Raw genomic sequence first — 22528 nt, forward strand, 5'->3', positions numbered from 1 at the left:
CTTCGGCTAGCTGCCACTGCCGGCTGGGCTGCGCTTAAAGCTCCAATAGTAGTTCCGGCCGTAGTTGTATTAGCAAGCCCAGCGTCGCTTTGCACTGCACCCCCTGCGAAAAGAGGCCGTTACTGTACGCACACACCCAACTACTAGTACTTCCACTACTACTAGCTCCATCGGTGCTGCTGGCGTTGGTACATCAGAGGAAGCGTTTCTCCGATTCGTGCGGCCGTGTGTACGCGTCTAAGTCTGTGAGCGAGTAAGAGAAGGAGAGAGAGAGTATAAGAGCGACTAAGAGCGAGTGCATGTAGAGCAGCGCATCAGCAGTTGCCAATATAAAGCAAATATGTACCAAATTCTTGAACTATAAGTAAATAAAGCTCCCCTTGTACGCCTCTGCATTATCCTTTTCAAGTGTAGAGCTAGGCTTTAAGGAATCCTTAGATTCGGACGCGAAGCTCTGCCGAGCGTTTTCGTCTCATCCAAAATTTACTACATATATCGACGTGCAAGCTCGCGCACGATACTCGAATTTCGGACGCACCGACTCTCCGTTATGGACTTTTAGGGCTTGCTTGTACGAAAGAAGTCAATAATATGGTTTCTATACGCGTTTCAAATATATTCGAACGACGAATAGTTGAGACATATATAATCATTTATTTTAGACCATGAAATTGTGCAGCGCTGCGCATACAACATAGTATAGAGACGTATATACGCCAAGGTATATAACTGTGTCTACCCAGCAGCCAACGATCTTCGTTTGTATTATAAACGATGAATCAGCTCAACTGGCATAATAATGTTAATCGGATTAGCTATACTCCAGCCGAAATTCACGCTGCTGTGTTTGTGGTTTGTGCCGAGAGCTCGATATTCTGAGACGAGCGTGCGGGAGCCTGGCCAAATGATATCTGATTAAAATATCGATTTCTCGCTGTATCTTTTGTTATTTTACGCTAGTCATGGATATGCCAAAGCTCGCCTAACAACTCCGCATTTATGACTCGTACACGATAGGCGTGGTATGTACGAATGTGCGGGTATTCAAAGGGTTTCCTCAGATATATTGTTCGAATTCGCACGTACTTTTACCATTTTTTGAATAATACAATTGAGCTGGATGTGGATTTTAAATTTTCACAGTCAAAAACGCAACGTGAAATTCCATGATAATATCGAACTCGCAACCAGGCTAAAATTATTAGGTCAAGGGTTATGAAGCTACAAACGGGCAAAAATTAAATAGCTTCCTAGTTCAACAATTATTACTCATTATTACAATTTTTAAAAAGAATGAGCATTTGGAAATAAAGCATCTTGAGGAAGTAATATTTTGGTTTATACATTTTACATTTTTGCATATTTTTTTGTCGCTATAAAATCGTAGTCAAAAAAATTCTTGCTCTTCTTTTTATCGTTTGTTTTTTTTTTATCTCAGTCAAAAGAAACATAGCCGTAAACTGCACACGATAAATTATGAAAAAAGTTATGAAAATTCGTTGATCAAACAACGTGCGGCAAATTCTCGTGAGTTTAAAGCTCGTCAAGTCCGTTATTATTATTTAGCATTTATGCTGAACTGTAAATTGTCTTTTCTGGGCTTGTTGAGCAAAAAGAAAAGCTCGACAAATGAATAATTTAGCGATAACAAAGAAAATGTGGGTAAGTGCAGCGTAGCGTGGCAGGTTAAAGCTCGCGAGCAAGAGTACAGCAGCAAAATGCCTTTGTAAATTGCTGCAATTGCAAGGCAGAACACAGCCAGTATCATCGGACTAATACAGCACCAGCACTTGGTCGAGTTAGCAAAAGCTAAGAGAGAGAGAGAGAGAGAGAGAGAGAGAGAGAGAGAGAGAGAGAGAGAGAGAATGGGATCGATGTGTCTTTCATTTTAAAGCGAATGTAATAGTAGTGGTGGTAGTTGGTGGACGAACTCTTCCGGCGACCAGTAATATCATACGTTTTCTCCCCCTCTCTTTTTGTCTGTCTCCGTCTCTATGTGTATATGAGCTGTATGTGTGTGTACACGTAGAATACAATACTGTAACAGCCATTATGGCTTTGCTTTGCAGCATAGTTAACTGCATAGATATGCAGTGCAATATGAGATATACGAGGCAGCGCTTCTAAACATATAGATATGCCATATTTCCATAAAGAGAGAACGAAAGCTCAATGCTAGCTGCACCGCTGTGTGTATATAAATATTTTTGGTAACACGCTCGCAAGCTCACTTAGCCAAGTACACGAATGTGTATTGTATTATATATACGTTTTTGGGATTCGATACATCGCGTATACGAGATGCCCACGTGCGTGTGTTTTTGTAATGAAAGCAGCTTTATGTCTTGCAACGTTGAACGATGTGATCCTCTCTCTCTCTCTCTCTCTCTCGCCGTGTTTCTCTCTACCGCTACATAGCCTATGCACTTGTCCGTATATTATAATGATTGCGTGCACGTGAATCTTCATTGATGCACTTCTCCCTCTCTTCCTCTCTCTCTCTCTCTCTCTCTCCTGGGCGCATTGTAACACACTGCAAGCACGATACTTACGAGCCCTCGCAACTATATTCAAAGTTACCTATGGACGTGCAACCCCTTGAGTGTGTGTGTGCATGTGTATGGGTAGAAAACCGGATGTTGAGCCAAGGCCGATTTATTCAGCTTCGAGTTTCATGCTCGTCTGTGTGTGTGTGTGTGTAGATCGCGATGCTTGTTTAATACCTTGCGCACTTGCAATCAACGCGCACTCGTGTCTCTACCTGTCTACGTGCACGTGCGCGATGTGCGGCTTACATAATGTACACGAAAACTAGCAGAAGAATCAATATGTGCAGCCTAGAGGTGCATTTATAACGCAAACAGCTCGGCCAAGTGTTTTGGGCTTCTAATTGCCATTGCCGCAGAGGAAGCGATAAAAATATCAAGTTTTATTTTCGTTCTATATGTATACGAATGCACACGCGAACGATCTCTCGCAGCGTGCGTCGGCTGCAGCGACTACAGTTATATCCGACAAATATTATTTTTAATCGTACACGTCGCTGACAAACGTTTCCTTCTGCTGCCTCCCGGCCGTCGCACACGGTGCAGTCAGCACGCGCCGACGACACCGCTCGATAAATGCTTTTATACGCACAGCGGAGCACGCGACGCGGCCACCACCGACACTACGTGATAATCAGCTCCGATAAACGACAAATCAGCGTGGCAACATCGATGCATTTATTTATTTATTTATTTTTTTTTTTTTTTCGACGCGGCAGTGTCAACGAACGTTTTTACAATCAATTGCCAGAGATACGCGAGAGAGTCGCGCGATCGCTTCGGACTCGGGGCCGCGCTCTATCTTTTTCTGTTATCGCTCGTCGATTGTTATAGAGTAGGTATAGTGTGATTGTAGGTGCGGCGTGGCGTCGTCCTGCACGGAACAAAAATTCTTTACCTGGCTGGCACACTGTATGCTTGTTTTTTCTCGTCAAAATCCCATTGTACGTCGCGTCGCGCAAACTGTCGCGCTCGCTACGATTACGAGCGATTGTTTTGGAGACGTAGAGAGGAGGAGGCAAGCTCAGCTAGCTCTGCTGTCCCTGCTGCGCCTCTGGCTTTCCTCGTTCGCCGAAGCTCTCCGCTTTTTCCGCAGCTGATACAATGCACGGTCTACCGATTCTAGTTGCCTAAACAATGCCGAGCAATGACGTCGACTGCTAGTACGGCGACCGACGTACTAGCACGCATACATACGTGCACACCTACACACTAGAGCGGTCTTGAAGCTCTGCGTGAAACGTGTATATAAACAATGTATAAAGCTTTCACGTCTACCCTTTCAAATGCTCTTTGTCCCGGGACTTTTTTATATTTATCCTATTTACGATTGTTTTGACATTTTTGTGTCTCGTGGAAAAAGCAGCAGCAGCAGCAACGCGTAGAAAATGCGAACTCTACGCGCTTTGTCCTTGCAGCTCTGCACAACTGCAATAATTATTCACATCCACGTGGCTAATACGATCCAAGTACACGCGAATCAAGATGGGAAAAAAACTTCTTATATGTGACTTGCGCAAGATGAACAAGTAATAGCAGCGCTCAGCTGACTGGGGTACGGAAAGCTCCGAGTCGGCGATGGCGGCCGCCGCCTCTGTTTAGCCCCACCGCATCTTGATAAGCGTGATTGATGTAGCAGATAATCGTATATCTGCCAACGTGCAGTCAGTACTCGTGTTACCGCTCGCGAGCAGAGAGAGAGAGAGAGCACTACTACCACTGCTGCAGTGCACTAGTCTGGCAGCATGAGCGTCTATGTATATGCAGGCCTCGGCTCTCGGCTCGCTCTCGTCTATGCTATATAGCTCAGAAATCCTGTGTGCAAAATTTTACCTACGCCGCTCGTATATACGTATATACGCACGGGTATACGAGTATTATGTATAGCTATACGACGGTCGGGCTGAATTCACATCGTCGAATGATTTATGCCTCCTTTATCTCGCGTAATTTCATTAGTCAAGAGCGGATGAAGTCGTCGAGTTAAATATATCGGAGTCGTTAGCTTTTTTCCGACCCCCTCTTCACCTGCGAGCTAAAGTTTCTTTTACCAAGAGGCAGCGAGGGCAAAAGACAGTGTCGTGGTGCTAGTAGTAGTAGTAGTAGTGGCAATACCAGTAGTGTTGGTAGTAAAAGTAGTTGCTTGGTGAAATTTAAAAGTAAAACAAATCAACGTTAAGTCAGCCTCTTAGCGCGGAAACTTTGCACTCGCTGCTCGGCGCAGTTACTCGTCACGGAATTAACGCGGCGTGCACAACTCCGACGTCTTCATCGGTGATTCGCGTACACGCACACCTACACACCCACACACACCCTCTATATATTATATATACTCAAGAAGCTCCACCTGAGAGATTGATACTCCATTCGAGCCAGCGATAGTTTCCCGTCGACTTTCTCTCTCGCTCTCTCTCTCTTGGCACAAATATTATTATACGAGCTTTATGTATGTGTGTTTGTGCGCGAGTGTGTGCGCACAGTTGCTTGTCTGCGGGGGATTCGGTGTCAGTTAGATGGTTGGCTTCTCTCCCTAACTCACTCCCACGGCGCACGTGACGAAAACGCGTATCTCGGGAAATTACCGTCGCTCGCGAGCCTTACACCTGCAGCACCACCTATAGCTATATATGCAGCGCGGCTTGTATGAGCTAGCTATGGCTCTGTGCACGAGAGTTCGTCTATAATATATCTATATGATGACGCTTCCGACGCTGCTGCTTCTGGCGCCGCTGTCGATCCAACGCCGCGTAAGCGTGTCTTATGCATAGATCGTTTGCAGCCAAGTTTATATGAATGTTTCAGACCGTAAATTCAAACTAGCCCTTTTTGTGTGTTTGCATCAATTACCCAGTGTTTCGATCGAAGCACTGCACCTCGTGTCTTTTTGATCTTTTCCTCGTTCATTTTATCACTATATTTTCTTCGTGATACATTTGATGTAATTTTCTTAGTCTAAATCAATATATGAAATTTAATTATTGGACTGATGCTCCGCTGCACCTGAAGGGTTTATTCCGTTTACGATTATTATACGAACACAACCACACGCACATAGACACGTATACATAGAATAGAATATCTTGGGCTCAGACAATAGATGTGTATATATACGCTTAAACAGTGCCATTATGCCTGACTCACTACAAAGGGGGTCTCTCTCTCTCTACTACTGCCGGCGCTGATGCTACCGCTACAGACCAATCAGGCTGAAGCTATATTAGTACTGCAGTATAATAATATCGTCTTGGTCATGAATATGAATTGAGATTATACGTATATAATATAGAATAGCCCGAGCCCACACGTGTGTGCGTGTATACTCATCTTTTGGGAGGAAATACCTTTATATTATCATAATAAATGCAAACGCCGGAAACGTGTCCCATATTTGCCCAAGTTAATCCTGTCTTGTTGAAACTTTATATAATACGTGAGAAAATTCGGGGTAAAATTACAAAGAGAAAGAGAGTCTGAAAGAGAGAAAGGAGCGGGCGGGAAGCTGGCTGGGAGGAAACAAATTTCGACTTGCTCATGTTCGACGCTGAAAATAGAGGGACACTTTTGCCGGAAGATAAACATATCAAGTGCATAATACATCTAATAAATTTTCGGGCAATCTGATATTTAAACTTGCGGAGCAGCAAACCGGAAGCGTAATAAATGGGCGTAAAAGAAGCAAATGAAAAAGCGTGAAAAGTCTAGAAAGATGAAGGATAAAAGAAAAAACAGCTGGGCCGCGCGCGCGCGCATGGAGAACATTTTCGGGGAGATAATTAAAACCTATGCGGAAAATTCACTCTCCACAGAGACTGCCGGCCCGAGAGCTATTAATTAGACTCATAGATCTTAAAAATGGGGTTGAGACAACTGGGCCGACTCAGCCCTTCATTCGCGTTTTGACGTGAAAACTGTATTATGCGCTTTTATAATGCGCCAACTTACATATGCTACGAAAACCTTAAGTAAAGCTTTTATAAATTGAATCGAGGTCACACTATGAGTTAAATATTTCCCACGTATCAACTATTTACTCCGATCTAAGTAGTAGTTACATAGGTATAATATAAAGCATAACATTAATGAGATGACAAAATTCTGTTTATAAATAAAGGGCATAATGGTAGGAAAAGATATCCAACCCGAAGGCATCCATTTAATTGTAATAAAACATGACAAGCTGGATAAAACGAGATCGAGTAATCGAACGAAGAGTGAAAGAGCTGTCTCGCACCTTAGGATATTATCGCGACGTTTTTGCCTCTTCTCTTCTGCCCGAAGCGTAAAAGATGTATATAAACGAAACGTCACATGGAAAAGAAAATGAAAGAAGGAAAATGAGAGAGAGAGGCAGAACAAGACGTCTTTCTTTCTCTCTCCAAAAAACTGTCTTACGCGCGCGCTAGGGCTGCACACTGCACCGCACGGTGCCAATAGATAATTCCTCTTTTCTCTTTCCTCGTCGCTGAGCTTTACACGCGAAAAAATCAGTTGCCGTTCTCTTGGATGAAAAACGAATTTACTCGACTGAACGCTTACAGAGGTTTCTTGACGTTGGATCCTGGGCAACGGAAGAAATCGATTTTATACCAATAATAATATCTTATACGCAGCGTAAGAAAGAAATAAAATAAAAAAAAGTGATAGAGAGAGGAAGAAGAAGAAGAAGAGTTGGGATCAAGATGAATAATCTTTCTGATCCATTTGATATTTTACGAAGTTACGGTTGTTGATGTCGGACGCGCGAGGAAATACGCAGATTCGATATATAGAGCAGCTTTATCGATTCCCGGCGCAATAGTTTATTTAAAGCAAATAATATTTATATAATTGTACACGCAAAGTTAGCTCTTGCAAAAGCTTCGAAGCATATGAAATTGAATCAGTAGATTTTTAGCGCTGCTTTATGCATGTATATTTATACAGGCGCACTCGCCTACACTCGAATACGCGTATATAAACAAACTAATTGAATACTCAGACTATGCAATCGGCTGTGCTGTACTCTGGCTGCTGCTGAACTGGCACGGTTGCTGCCCCGTGAAAGACGTCAAAAAAGCAACGAACGGTGAAAAAAAAGATAATCGAAGCGCAAGTGAATAGCGAAAGCAACGAACAATTGTTGGGGTAGAAAACGAAAAAAAGGCGCTGTGTTTGCTCTATAAGAAAAATACGATAAAAAAGTCATCTATCGTTTAATGAATGTCAATGAGTACTAAACTCTTATTTAATTAGAAATGTACTTAAGCTCGTGTTTTTTGATCAGAAAAAAATCGTTTCGCGACCGGATGAGGTTTTCATTTTTTCTTAATTATCTAATTTTCAAAGATGGCTCGAAGCGAGTTTTGAATCTTCAACGCGAAGAACTAGAAATAGACTATTAAATTACGATACTATTAAAAGACAATAAGACGAGAATTTGGAGATGATGTTATAGTAAAACTAAAAATATTCATTACTTATTATTTTATTATTAATATATTCATTTCTTATTATTATATTATTAAAATATATATTCATTACTTGTTATTAAAATTAAATTAAAATATAATAACAGCCGTTCACGAAAACAAAATATTTTAAAATACTTGTATATGAATGCAGTTCAGTAGATTGAATGAAAAAGTTTCGCAAGTGATCGTTGAATTTTTTACAGCTAATGAAATCTTGTTAATTTATAAAACTGAAAAAAAGTTTCTGTCTTATACGTCACATACTTTTAGTTCACTTTATCGAGATGACAAAATAAAAAGCTCAAACGTCACATTTTAATTTTCAATTGTTAAAAACGTTGCACGAGTACATGACACGATAAAAAAAAAAACGAAGAGAAAAAGAATTGTTAACTAAACAAGCCTTACCTGTGAGCAATCAAAGAAAGTTTTCCAGTCGATTGAACAAAAGAAATGCACATGCGGCTATAACCTCGGCAATTTTTCGCTGTAACCACCACTATGAAAAGGATCAACAAGAGCAAAACCAACAGTGATCGATCGAGACGGTATACACAGACATGCATATACGTACTTGCAGGCGGTCTATAAGGCAAGTAAATTACTAACCTTGGATGAGCGTACACACGGGGTAAGGGCCTCGCGCACACGTGTGTACCTTCGGCATATTAAACAGTGCGAAACTGTAGCCTCGCCCTTAATATTATAACGTTTGAGTCGACGAACTACCCACAGCGCTAATGATTTTGACTCGCTCGTGTGTGTAGTCTACGTGTGCGCGTGTGTTGAAATAAGCCATCGGGCCGCCGGGAGGTGCATCGTATTAATGAAATTAATCAGTCGGCATGATCACAAGCTCCGGCGTCGAGCGATCGTCGGAGCGTCGAGCGCATGGGTGCTGCTGGTGGTGGGGTATAGTGGCAGCTCGCCCGTTCCGCCACTATAAGCTGCGCCGCGCCGAATCACAGGCTACGCCGGCAGATGAGGACTCATTAGTTAGATTGACACAAACTTAGCGCATAGGCGTACGTAGCGTACGTAGCGTAGGGCTGCCGGCGTGCTGCTGGCGCGTGTACATATTATAAAGCTACGTGGCACTGCCAAGTAAGCTTTGCCAATCTCAGATTCAGCTCGTGTGTGCATATGTGTGTCTGTATTATATATCTGTGCGTAGCAGCAGCAGCAGCAGCAGCAGCCCCGTGCATGCTCCGACGCGTACTGTACCAGAGAACGAGAGGGAAAGAGGAAGAGCAAGAGAGAGAGAGAGTGAACTCGAAGCGTCGAGCGGTATATAGCTAAGCTGGCTGAGCTGTTCTGCGCTGTAGGTATAGGTACCTCGAGCTAGGTCTGGGGTCCGCAACAACGAGCGCGCGCGCGGTGGACTATACGAGGGCAATGCATCAAGGCCCGTCGGGTAATTTACGGTGGCATTGCTCCTTCGTCGGCAGCAGATTCTGCTCATGGGTGCAAAAGCACAGCCATTCCTCTCCTATCGGTCGTCTCGCTCTTTCCCTCTCGGCCACACTCTCGCACACCGCTCTTCGCCCAGCAGCAGTCTCACGCACACACACACACATACATAGCCCACCCACACACAGCGTAGCATCTAAAAGTCAGATATCTCAGAACAGCCTTGGTTAGCGGCAGCAGTAGGAGCAAGAGGAGGCGAGCTTTTGTAAGCGCGCAAGCTCACCATTCCACAGCTCGTGCAAGAGAGAACGACCGTTTATCTTGGCTGGCCGCGGAATTCGTCAGACTAAAAGCCCTCATAAATACTGCACCTTATATATCTTTTAACCTTTTTGTGTATTATATTCCGTGCCATGCGTATCCGGCCATGCGCCAATGAAAAACAGAGAGTGAGAGAGAGAGAGAGAGAGAGAAAAGAGCTTGCAAGATGAACGCGTATCCCTGCCCCCCACAGCCTTTAGTTTATTCACGAAACTCAAGATTATGAATTTTTGACTCGATAGAAATCATCAGAAGAACAAACTTGAAATCTGCTACCTCGCGCTACTACTGCTTCGGCTGCGTGCCATGCTGCGCTTTATATCTGATTCCCCAAGTTGCTCGTGAATAGTCGAGTTCAGCTATTGTATATATGTGTGTATGTGTGTACGCGTATGGCGCTCTGTGAATGTATTTTCAAGTATAGTAGAAGTGCGCGTATTGCTCGACACGCCTGCAGCTCGGATATGTATTCAAAATATGTAGATTAAGAATATTTTATTCTCTTTCTGAGCCCTTCCGTTGGTAAAATATACGTAATATTAAATATCAGCGAATTAATTTCACGCCTCGGTTAAAAAGACGAGCGAGAAAATGATAATTAGCATATATTTTCTCATTAGACTCTCGGAACTTTTTTTTGCTTTACGAGAGCGAAGAGAAAATTTTTTCGAGAAAAATTGACCGCCGATATTACTTGCTATAGTTACTTGATTGGAAATTTGAGTTATGAAAAATTGCTGCCCTACTACCAGCTACTCTCAGGCGCCACTTGAATCTGGCAAAGCTCTTGCATACAGAAGAGCCGAGTTCACTGAGGGGCCAGGCTAGTTGATCTACACCTTTTTTGAACTAACCACCGAACTCTTTCAATTTTTCTCTCAGCTAGCTGTTAACTCGATTGAGTATCCCAAGAGCTGCGAACACTCTTTTTTTCCTCCGAGCTTTATATTATTACTCAATTTACGTTTTCGCGAATACATCAAGATGGATTGTTCCGGAAATGTTTGATGGCCGAGCAGCTCTTTAATGATGAACCACTGGAATACTTTAGGGTATAAGCTGCAATGCAGGAATATCGCTCAACCACACCGTCACTAGTATCTCTTTTCGACCTTAATTCCAAACGATACGCAATTTAAATATCAACATACCAGTGGAACTGCGAGTCGTCGTTCAGCATTTGCGATTAATTACAATGGTCTTGCATTCATTCAGCAGCTGGAATATTCGGTCGATGTATATGGCTGACTCTGCAAAATGAAATGGCCCAAAAATTTATTTTTCGGCTATTATAAGAAACTTGTATTTGTTTACATACATGTTTCCAAATTTTTTTTACAATTTTTTGTAAGTAATGATCACTTACAAAAACTCGAAATTGGAATCATTCCGAAATTCATGCTTATTACTAATATTAAGAAATCTCGTGCTTAGTCGTAAGTGACTTGAGAAAAAAATTACGATTGAGCTTTTTTCAAAACTTTCAGAAAAAATACTCCAAAAGGGTCTAAGCACTTATTTCTTCTATACTGTTTGAAATATTTACATTGATATAAAATCCAAACGGCAACATTTTAGCCAACTTGCATTGCTCAAAAAAAGTATATATTTTAAATTAGTTGCCGCCATTTGTAATTAGTGCCAGCTTTCAATACTAGATGGCGAGTACCCATGTCTGTTATAAATATGCAAGTGACAAAATGAACTTAATTGTATAAGTTATAAGAGGTCGGTTTTTTAAAATAATTGATCAACGTCATTTTAGTGTTTTTAAACCTCCAAGTAGTAGAAACAAATACCGTTGTTGACAACGAATCATTGGTTTAAAAAAATTCATTTCAATAGCGATGGTGTTATAGACGATCCTAAAAGTCGATTAAAATTTGGAGAGAATCGGCCATATGTATAAAAGCTTGAACTGCTTTAGCGACACTGGAGTCCGCACGCGCTTTGCAGACACTCACACGTACGTATTGCGCCTGCCGGAATTATATATGTATATGGCGCGAGTGTAATTAGAGCAGAAGTCACGCTCTCTTTACCTTTCTCGTACGGTTGCTCATCCTTCTTGGGCTGTGTAGGGCAGAAGGCGGCGGCGGCGGTGGCGATCGTCCTCGCGCAGTCGTCGTCGTCGTCGCAATCGCACCCACCCCCCACACACACACTCACACGTACAGCTCTCACAAACTCGCAACGGAAAATGCATATTTCATTATGGAGTTAGAGAAGAGGTCGCATGCAAATTAAGTGCCTTAGGATCGCTGGCGACACTCTGCTTGGCAGCGGACGACGAATGCGAATTGCCTCCTTTATTTATTATACATATTCGCGCAGCAGCTGGAGCTGTCGTCGTGCGAAAAAATGACCAGCAGCAGCAGTGCAGCATTTTTTACATTTATCATGTACATTTTGGATCATCGAGTTTTACCCGCTGCTACCGCTCCGAGCTCTCTCGCCGACAAAGTATACATGTCAGATACGCTCGACTGCTCGCAACGCGCGAGTCTAGAATCAAAATTCAAAGCTCGCTTGATTGTCGACGCTTTCATTAGACCTCGACTCGCGAGCAAGGGGGAGCTCCGACTCCGAAGCTGGCAAAAAGACAGCCCGAGAGACTGCGCACGAGGCAATTTGCCGAGGCAAAGCTTCCGGATACATATATCATCGTCACCGCAACGACGCCTGCGTGCATGTGTATAAAAGCTAAATTCATGTAGTTATTTACAAGAGAGAAAATAAGAATGTACTAAACGGCTGTGCGGTGGTTAGAATTTTTTTCTCCCGCACTCACGCACGCTCACTTTTCTCTCGCTCTCTCTCTCTCTCTCTCGCTCGCCCGTTTTTTTGTTGCTTTTCGTGAATCGCGCCACTTGCGACATAAAGCGTTGCATTTCCACGCGTCTACACGACCAGCAGCCCCTACTGTACACGGGGCTCTAACACACAGACGACGACGACGACTACGAGGACGGCGACGGCTACGACGACGACGACGACGACAAGCGCCTCTGGTCGACTTCTCTCTATGGTAAACTACGTGACATTGTCCGCTTTCCGCTTATATAACCGTTCTCTATATGTATACATATATGCATATAACCACTTCAGGTACGTGCAAACTTGCCTTTTAGCTTCCTCGGCTACGACTGCCACTGCGACTACCACTTTTACCCTCAATCGCGACTACCACGCGCGTACCGACTTCTTCTTCATTTTTTTTTTCCTTCTTTTTTTTCCCTCATTTTTTTTTCTTTTCGCCTTCTTTCTTCGCCTACATATATACACGCACGCAACTCGCTCTCTTCGCAATTCTTCTCTTTTCTCGCGCGGCAAAAAGGCGAGGAGGAGAAGAAAAGAGTAAAAAAAAAAGTAAAAATTGCCACCTACATGTTTACCTTGGACTTTGGGATGAAATTAAAAAGTTGTGTGTGCAGTGCTTTCTTTGTGCGATCGATGCAGTCAATGGAAAATTCATCGTATATCGGAGCCACGAGTGAATGAAATCTTCATGAGCAGCAGTTAGCTCGGTTGCGGTAAAAGCAGATGTATATGGCTTAAAATTGGTAAAAAGGATTATTAATTAGAGGAGCTCGAGCTCGAAGTTGGGTGGAAACACGTGGTAATGGCTCGGCAGAGACAGGCAAGTAGCTCGAAGGCGAGGAGCGCGTTATTAAATTAAATCACGATAATCGTCAAAAGACTCCCGCGTATACTTAGTATTAGTAGTACGTATATATCCGCGCGGATTTCCAAGGGCTTATATACACACATGGTCGTATGTTTTCGCTCGTGCAACAGTGGCGCGGCTGCATAGCTGCACGCAATTTCGAAGGCACAAAACAAAGAAAAAACGAGGACTCGGCTAAAAAGAGTCTCGCTAACGACGCGCAGGCACGTAGCCGCCGTGCCGGGCCTTGGTTCGTTCGATGCCAGTATGGTATAGAGCGTGCGCGTGGCGCTCGGCAACGCTACGTATATATGTATACGGAAGTGCCAATCGAGCAAGTCCGAGCGACGAGAGAGAGAAAGAGAGAGAAAATAATAATAAAAAAAAATCGCCTCGTAAGATTTAGCCACCGACTGCATATACGTATATGCGCGTCTGCATAAAGTAAAGCCAGCGACTCGGCGTCGAAAGCTGCAGTGCACAGTAGTAAGAGAGAGAGAGAGAGAGAGAGAGAAAGTCGCGGTATCAGATACACAACCGCTGCAAATCGGTATACGCCAGCCAATTAGCCAGCAATCACGTAGCGCAATACTTGGCTCGCTCGTATATGCGCGCGCGGGGCGCAGAAATGATGTTGTTGTATGCTGGCGTCGTCGTAGCGGCCGCCCGACTCGAGTCGACGACTCCGCGACGTACACACTCGGCTATACCATACACTGTATACGTGTATACGCGTGTACGCCGAGCCCGTTACCCGTATAGGTATACATAGTAGCCGAGAGTTGGTGTAGTCGTCGTCGTATGCAGCTGTGTAGTGCGCTGCGCTCGCGCAGTAGAGCGCGTCAAGCTCGAGTCAGCCGCAGCAGCCAACGGAGTCGTCGGCCCGCTGCGCGCCAAAGCACAGCAGTTTCAGTCGAGCGCGAGACTTGCCGTCGTACCGATCTCGTGCGAGCCCGCCTCTTTTCGTGTAGCGGCTATTTTTCCCCGCGCTATATACAGGCAACGCAGGAGCAGTGGCCTACACGAGTTCGAACCGGTCAGTGTCGCTTGCAGCGATTTCTCCCTCTTCATCTTCTTACGTTTGTTTTTTTTTTTTAACGACAGTAAATGACAACTTGACAACGATTGCGAGGGGAGATAAAGATAAAAAAAGAGTGCGAACAACGACGATTGCCAACGAGTGCGACATTTATATTTGCAACGAGAAAAGTGACGTGCTGTGTTTTGCTCATCGAATCGAATGTGGTGCCGGGGTTTTTTCGTGCACTACCATTGTGCCAAGTTATTCAGTTCGCTATTGTAGAATCATGTAATAAAAAAAAAGAAAGGAAAAAGCGTATAGGAAATGAAAAAGAAAGAGTAAGAGCTGGGAGAAACTAGTGCTTCGCAGTGTGTCATCGAATATAGTGTCGACAGTGCTCTCTCTCTCTCTCTCTTGCTGCGAGAAGGAAGAGAAAAAAAGGAGGGTAGAGAAAAAAAACACAACGCAACCGGGGAGCGCACGCTGCAACGAAGCCACAGATTTCAGCCGCATTCGTGTGTTTTACTACCTCGCATACATACGTACTATCACGCACAGAAGCGGCAGAGGCGGCATCAGCACGTAGTGCACCAACAAAAGCTGCTCGAATGTAGAGAAACAACTTCTCGTCGCGGAATATATTTCACGTGAGTGACGTATTATCCATGCACGAATCTGTCTGCGCTCACAAAATGGTCTTATGCCGTATCCCATGCAGCGCGCATACATGCATTTATATATAACACATACATCATACTTGTGTGTGTGTGTATATGCACGTGTGCTATGTGCGTCGGCGTGTGTGGGTGTGTATATATAATAACGGTGCGATTATACTCGAGGCTCGCTCGCACCGAGGCACATCACGTGAGCCTACGTAATATAGCGGAAAGCACGGCTAAGCTCTTTCTCTCTAACTCCACTCTCTCTCCCTCTCCCGCTGGCGTTTACTCGCTTTTCGCCGAACCATTACGGCCAACTTTTCTCTACAAACATGTACACGTGTATGCGCTCACGAATCGCTCTACCGCGAGCTCGTGTGCGAGAACTGCTATGCGAGTCTGTGTGTAGAAGCTGGGCTATATATACGTGTTTCGAAGACCGATTAATAGTTACTCGCGGCGGGCGCTGCACGAGGCCTCGTCGTCGTCGTAGTCAAAGTCCGCGTGCTGCACAGGGTCGACGCGCCGCGCACAGATCCCCGGCGTACGTATCTATAGACAGCCGATACGCCAGCGTGCGCGGCGAGATATTATATTTATCGCTGACATATATCTTGACCGTTTGACATACATTACGAGCTGATACAAGCGGCTCGTTTTACCTACCTCCCACGCGTTCGCCCTTCGCTGGTGTGCATTATGCCATCGCGAATTTATGCATATTTCAGCCTTTTCCTGAAACTGCCTCTCCCTCTCTTTCCTTTCCTCTCTCTCTCTCTTTCTTTACGCTGGAATATACCGGCCGTTCATCATTGTTTCATATTTTTCGAACTACTGCCACGAAAAAAAAAACTTATACCCACGGCGCGACACCGGCAGCTTAATCAGTCGCTCAGATTTTCGACGTGTATTTATTCAACCGGTCGCTTGGTGTAAATCCTCTAATGTCTGCACCATTATATGCACTTTACCATTTATTCGCCGTATTTATACCGCGTACATGGGATTTTAAATAAATAATAAAGCTCCACTTTTCGCTACTTTATATACGTCGCTGCACGCGAGCTCTTTTTGAAAAACTAGCCATATAACTTTAAAATAAAAAAAAGTTTGTGTGAATACGTGCTCTCTGTATGAAAGTCCGCGTCGTCGACAATGTGCCTCGTGTTTGCTTTTATTTTTTTCATTTTGCGCATCAGTGATTTATAAATTGCTAAAGAAAATATCGACTTTTATTTGTACATAAATATGGTAGGATAACTCTTTTACGTATAAGAGAGAAAAAAGCTTAAAATATATATTAAATATCGTTCAAACCCATAACAGTAACTGGAAAATAATTTCTATTTTAGTTCAAAAGAATGTACGCGAACATTACTAATGCAGAGATACCTTTCAGGGGTAGTAGAAAGTAATGGCAGCTAGAGTGCAGTAACAAATTTTTCAAAAAATAAAAGAAATCTTATTTTCTGCACCAGTAGCGTGATGCATTTAACACGGCGAGAGCCTGAAAAGTAGCAATGAAATTACATTCAAATTAGAGTCATACAAAAATATTTGTGTTATCTATGCGTTATTTCATGTAACTGACTTATACAAGAGAGATTAAAATTGTCGGTGAAATGAACGAAGGATGTTTTTTTTTTGCTTGTACCGTAACGATAACTGCGGCTCCACCCGCTCGAAACTGAATTCGCTTTTGTACGTCGGCGCTCTTAAAATCGTTACCCGGTCTCGGTGTGTATACGTATATAACAAGCGAAACGCCTAATTTGCATGTTTCTAGTAATTGGTCGTTGAAATCATATGCATTTTCGTACAATATAGCATTCTTGCATTTATGAGCCAAGAGAATGCCATTAATTGCGACAGCAAAACGAAACACTTGTTTGCATTAATAGGTCCTCTCGGGCGGGTTCTTGGAGGCCTGTGCCGCCGCCGCCGCCGCCATTGACGCCGGAGTTTTTGCTGCTTTTGCAACCCCGTACTTAGTCCCAGCAGCAGCAACGGCAGGCAAGAGTCGAGCTTGTGCATACACTCGTAGAGAAAATAGCACGTATCAAATTTGTGAGCCCCCCCCTCGCCGGAAGCGTGCGTGCAATTGAAAACAATTATTCATGCCTCGATCGTCCTACTGCTCAACTCTACTATAAGTATATCGCTCTGTAGTAGTTGGCTGTACGTTTCCGCAAAGTCTCTTGTATCGTGGCGGTCGTCATTATTATAAGCATCATCGTAATTGTGATTATTTCGTGTGCGATGGCTGACTGACGTAACGATTAGTGGCACGCGAAATTAAATTTGATTTCACCTTTCGCGGCTCAAAGGACCGTAGCTCGCTAATTTTCGAATTAAAATACGAGAGACTTTTGTTTTTCTTAACAAACAAGACAGGCCACGGAAGAAGAAAGTCGGTGGTGGCAAGAGCGCCAGAAAAGAACGAAGAAGTAAGGAAAGAAGAAGAAGAAGGAAAAGTAGATTTATTGTCCGAGGAGGAGGTATATAAAGTCCGAGTCAAGTTGGAACCAGCGCGCGAAAGTTGGACAATGCAAGAGCGGTGGGTTGGGGGTTCAGAGCAATGCAATGCGCCGCATGTACACTATAAGAAGTTTGCAACTGCAACAGCTCAAAATGTAAATACAGAGTACTAGGGGTCGCCTATGTGTTAAAGTAAACGGCAATAATGGCAATGGTATACGATCCAGCGTAGTCGGAGCCCCTACTTCGCTGTATTTACATTTGGCAGCAGTGGCAGAATTAAACTCCTTACAGTGTAAATACTTTATACCGCGAGCTTGAATGAAACTTGGTTTTATGTTCAATCATATATAACATTTTTCAACTAAAGCGGGCACGGTATATACCACGACGCTGGAAAACTGACAGTTAAAAAAAAAAGCAACTAGATTCAATCCATTGAAATTGCTCGCTCGAAAGATCGCGAGCTCCTGCTCTCGCGAAGGAGGACGAGGGGTTTCGGGAAAACTACGTTGGAAGAAAACGAGGAAAAAAGGTCAGGAATCATCGAGATTGTTTGCGTTTAAGCGAAAAGGCAAAAGAATGCCTCAAATTGCTCTTTTCGAGCGAGCAGTGCATAAATATTCAACGTTCCTTGTATTTTTCATACCTAATGAATACATCAAGGTGTGTATTAAATATTCCTCGGAGAGAAAAAAAAAAGTAGGAGTAGATAGAAGAGAGGAAGGAGAGAAAAAAATGAAGGAAGCAGCCCGAGTTGCGCTTTACTTTAAGCTGCAGCTGTATAAGAGCTGGTGCGGGGGTGCGGGCGGCACTTATACACCATCGTGCACAGTTATGCGCGCGCGTAATATACGCTCACTTACCGCTATACGTACGCGCGCGAGAGTGTATCTTTTTACTCGCGCCTCGGTGGCGTAATGCTAACAACACGAGCTGCGCGAGTAAAATTTCCAATTTAGGAAAAAGTTCCGTCTTGCTTGTTTTTCCTTCGTGGCATTTATAAATTTCGCAACTGTACTCGGTGGCGATACGCGAGCGCGCGCCTTCGTATATTTGCACCAACGCCCTGCCTCTAACGCGCAACAACGTGTATACATTATCCGCGGCATTTACAAATAAAATTCAAGTTTTTTTCCTCGCTGCGCGTGCCCCGGCCCCGACGTCTCAATTTCACTTTTGAATGTGCATTGTAAAGGAAAAAAACTTTCTTAATACGGGGGCCGAGCTGATCTAAGAGGCCGGCCCGAGTAGGAGCGCGCGATTCACTTATCCACGCGACGGGGCTGCTCGGCTTCTCGTTCCCTCCAGTGCAATAAATCGAGACTGAAAAACTGATAAGTCTCTTTCGGCTGGAAGTAATATCGTTAATCGCTTTCCGCGTTCACGCATTAATTGGCTCGAATCCGCAGAGCAGGAGCTGTTGCGCGGCGCGCTCTACGCTTTAAGCGGAGACAAAACACAGCTGCAATTGGAAGGTAGTGGAAGGTAGAGCGAAGGGTGCGCAGAGAGTGGGTAGCATAGTGCGCGCTCGCAGCTCTCGTTCAGTCTGTCTGAGATTGCCTCACTTTCCATTAAATCAGCCAACGCAGCTCGTCGAAGACATAATAGAGAGGAGAAGTGCATGCGCACGGCAGTAGTGAGTGCTGCACTGTGCAGCTTTTTAGAACGAGTCCGATGGGGGATGGGGGAGGGGGGGAGTGCCGCTTCCTACCTCGAGCTTGCGCGCTAATTCGACAGCACCGCTAAGCCTCCACGGGGAGAAACAACTCGCTCGATTAACCTGCCGCAAGTTATACGCGACGCTCGCTCAAGCCTGTCTCGTCGCAGCTCCTCTCTTCTATACACATAGCTACGCGCGGCTTCTTCTTGTATACGCTATATATAATGCGCGCAGTGCCATAGCTGGTATGGGTAGCTGCATCCTCTCGGCTGCCTCGAGACTCTTCTATATTGAATGGAATGTTTACCTTTCGGATGAAGTTATATCCGTAGTGAGAATATAAAATAGCAAATTAAAACTCTAGCGCGTCCCGCGCGGCATGGGAGCTAGGTATGTAGCAGCAGCAGTGCAGCGCCACCTCAATAATTTGCATTCTTTCGAGCGCTCGTTCGATTTGCATTTTCGGAGCGCTATATACGCTTCGGACGCAGACGCGCTCTGTACCGCGCCGCGCACCGTCGTCGTAACAAAGCCTCGGGCGTGACACACATTTTTATTAATTATCCGCGACGCTAAAAAGATAAGGAGGAGCGCGCAAAAAAAGTTTCGCCGAGTAGCCTATAAATTTATCGAAGAAAATTTCCAACACGAGTAGCTGTCTGCGCGTACGCGTGTCTGCGTCGTCCCTCCCACCCTTCCTCGAGCCCTTTATATAGATATAGCGATCGGAGCGCGGGCGCGCGAGCAAAGAGGGTAAAACTCGAGAGCTCACTCGCTCGTACAACTTTTTAAGTAAGTGAGTGATCGACGTTCAAAATTACTAGGTGAGCCGCAGCAGCGTCGGGCGCGTTGAAAAAGTTTCCGTGCTGCTGCTGCTGCAGCGTACGTATACCCCCCGAAAGCTTATACGTACAGGAGCAGCCGCCGCTCTCGCATTAACATACACTTCAGAGATTATACATTTTACATGTACGTATGTGCTGTAAACTTGACTTGGACGTAACTCGAATTGATGAGATTTTTTTCCCACCCGTTATAAATTAATACTCCGAGCTTCGTCGGAGCCGTGTATATACGTAAGCCACGAGCACACGCGAGAACTGCACGGCACCGTGCACTGCTGCAGTACTAGCACTGCGAAAAATTTCCGAATGTTGACGTGTACTCGCGCGCGGATCCTTCGGAATGTTTAACGGATTCGCACGCACTCGCGTATATATCATTAAAATCTCATCTATCATGCTGGCCGGGGAATCGGTTTTACGTACGTATGGAAGAGAATTGTATGCGTATATGGTCGAATCCCAAAATACACTGCCGTTTCGTTAACAAAAAAAGATGACATTTTTTTGCCTGCCCAGCGACCTAGACCCCCGTGAATTATTCCTATCGGTTCAACGAGTGAGAAAAAACGCGTGAACATGAAATTTGAAGATAAGTAATTTTGTTTGGTCATTTTTGTATTTTAGACGCCGAAAAGTCATCTTTTTACGCAAATACGGCTTATTACTTGATTTCCAAGTTATTGAAAAACTATCAATCTAAAAAAAGTAAATAAAGATACGCTTTCGATAGGAAATTTCCTCAGTTTTTTAATGGTAATATCAGATTGTCCGAAATATTCAATTTTCATGAGAAAAAAATCACAATTAAACCAAAAAGTTCACTTTTTCTGTACTGAATGGTTCGAGATATTTAGCCCTCAATGTTTGATGGCGATTTTCGCGGTGAAAAGTGGATATTTCGGAAAATCGAATAGTACCATCGGAAAGCTGAGGAAATTTCCTATCGAATACAGTAGTCAGTTAAATTTTTTAGATAAGTTCTGATACTTTTTCAACGACTTGAAAATCGAGTAATAAATCGTATTTGCGTGAAAAGATGACTTTTCGGCGTCTAAAACACAAAAGTGCCCCAAAAAAATTACCTATTTTTAAATTTCATGTTCACGCGCATAGGAACAATTAGCGAGGGTCCAGGCCGCTGGGCCCCCCCCCCCCCCAAAAAAAATTTCATCTTTTTTTGTTAAAGAAACGGAATTTTATTTTGAGATTTGACCATATATACGAATCCGAGCTGTATGCGCATATTTCGATGCGGGCAGCGCCAGCTCGGACTCGTACATATGAGCAGGAAAATTTTTGAAACTTGTTACACGCGTGAAAGACTGACACGAAGATAGAAAGAGCAAAAACTAGTCGGTGCGGCGAGAGAATAATAGATGATAAATTTCACAAGTACGATTTTTGCATTAAATAAAATCGAGTGCGTGATGCGGGCTCGGGCGCGAGCGGGACGAGCTGTAAAGGATCGTAAAAAAAACTTTTGACTTCTAGCAGTCAGTTTGATTGATAGGATATATACGATAGGATATATGTGTGGGCTAATCCGAGAGGGGGGCTTAATTAATCGACTTTTCGCACATCTCATGGAGCTGCACATTGCAGCTAGCTCGTACGCTGCCGCCGCTCGAAAATAGCTGGCCCGAAGTAATAAGCGAGCATTAATAACAAGATCATTGCGAGCTAGCTAGCTAGCTAGCTATAGCTTATATATAGCTGCAGCTCGGCCCAACTCGCCGAAAGAGGATTATCAACTCTTGCATAAAAAGGAGGAGAAGGGCGGGCTGGTGGAATAATAATAATATAAGCGGATGGCTAAATGTATTAAACGTTAGCGCGCGCGAGCCAGTGCGAGCAAAAGTTTTTATCATATTGGCAGTAACAGCTCGGCACACGCGACACCGACACCAAAGCTGCCGGCTTGCGCAGCAGCTAGAGTACGTATATATATATGTAGACGAGCTTTAAACGATATCCTCCGGCCAGGCCAGGCCAGCAGCAGCAGCAGCAACGTCATCAAGCAAGACAGCCGGGAATATTTCTGCGAAACTTTGCCTCCGACTCCGAATTCTTTATTTATTCTGCCGCGAAGCATCAGTAGCAGCAGTAGCAGCAGCAGCAGCAGCAGCGATATAAGCGAGCTCGTATAAATATTATATCGTATACGTGTGTAAACCCACACACACCACACACATATCTGCACACACGGTCGCTGCAATGGAAGTGTTGGCTGGCTATATGTGCAGGGGCACGCACATGCTCGCGCGCGCCGCGGTAATACCTTCTGCTCTTTCTCTCTCTCTCTGCTCGATTTTAAAATAGGCAGCAACGCGCAGCTAGCGAGTGAAAGAGCGAACGCGAGTGCTGTTACCGAGGCCAAAGTACTCGGGCACGTAACGATGATTTATTCGTATAATACCTGCGCCGTGCACTCGTGTGAGTGCACCGTACGCTGCGCAACCTATATG

At 44.2% G+C, this 22528-nt stretch overlaps 1 protein-coding gene across 1 annotated transcript in view; it reads left to right on the top strand.

Annotated features, from left to right (window-relative positions):
- Window positions 1-14602: 14602 nt before the first annotated feature.
- LOC106656788 (protein artichoke-like) overlaps window positions 14603-22528 on the top strand; it is a 64132-nt gene continuing 56206 nt past the window's right edge. Inside the window, exon 1 of the mRNA XM_023462599.1 lies at window positions 14603-15062. The gene's annotated coding sequence lies outside the window, so the exon portion shown is untranslated. The remainder of the gene's footprint in view (window positions 15063-22528) is intronic.

This window comes from Trichogramma pretiosum, unplaced genomic scaffold (genome assembly GCF_000599845.2).
Source record: "Trichogramma pretiosum strain Unisexual culture from Peru unplaced genomic scaffold, Tpre_2.0 scaffold8, whole genome shotgun sequence".
Taxonomy (NCBI): domain Eukaryota; kingdom Metazoa; phylum Arthropoda; class Insecta; order Hymenoptera; family Trichogrammatidae; genus Trichogramma; species Trichogramma pretiosum.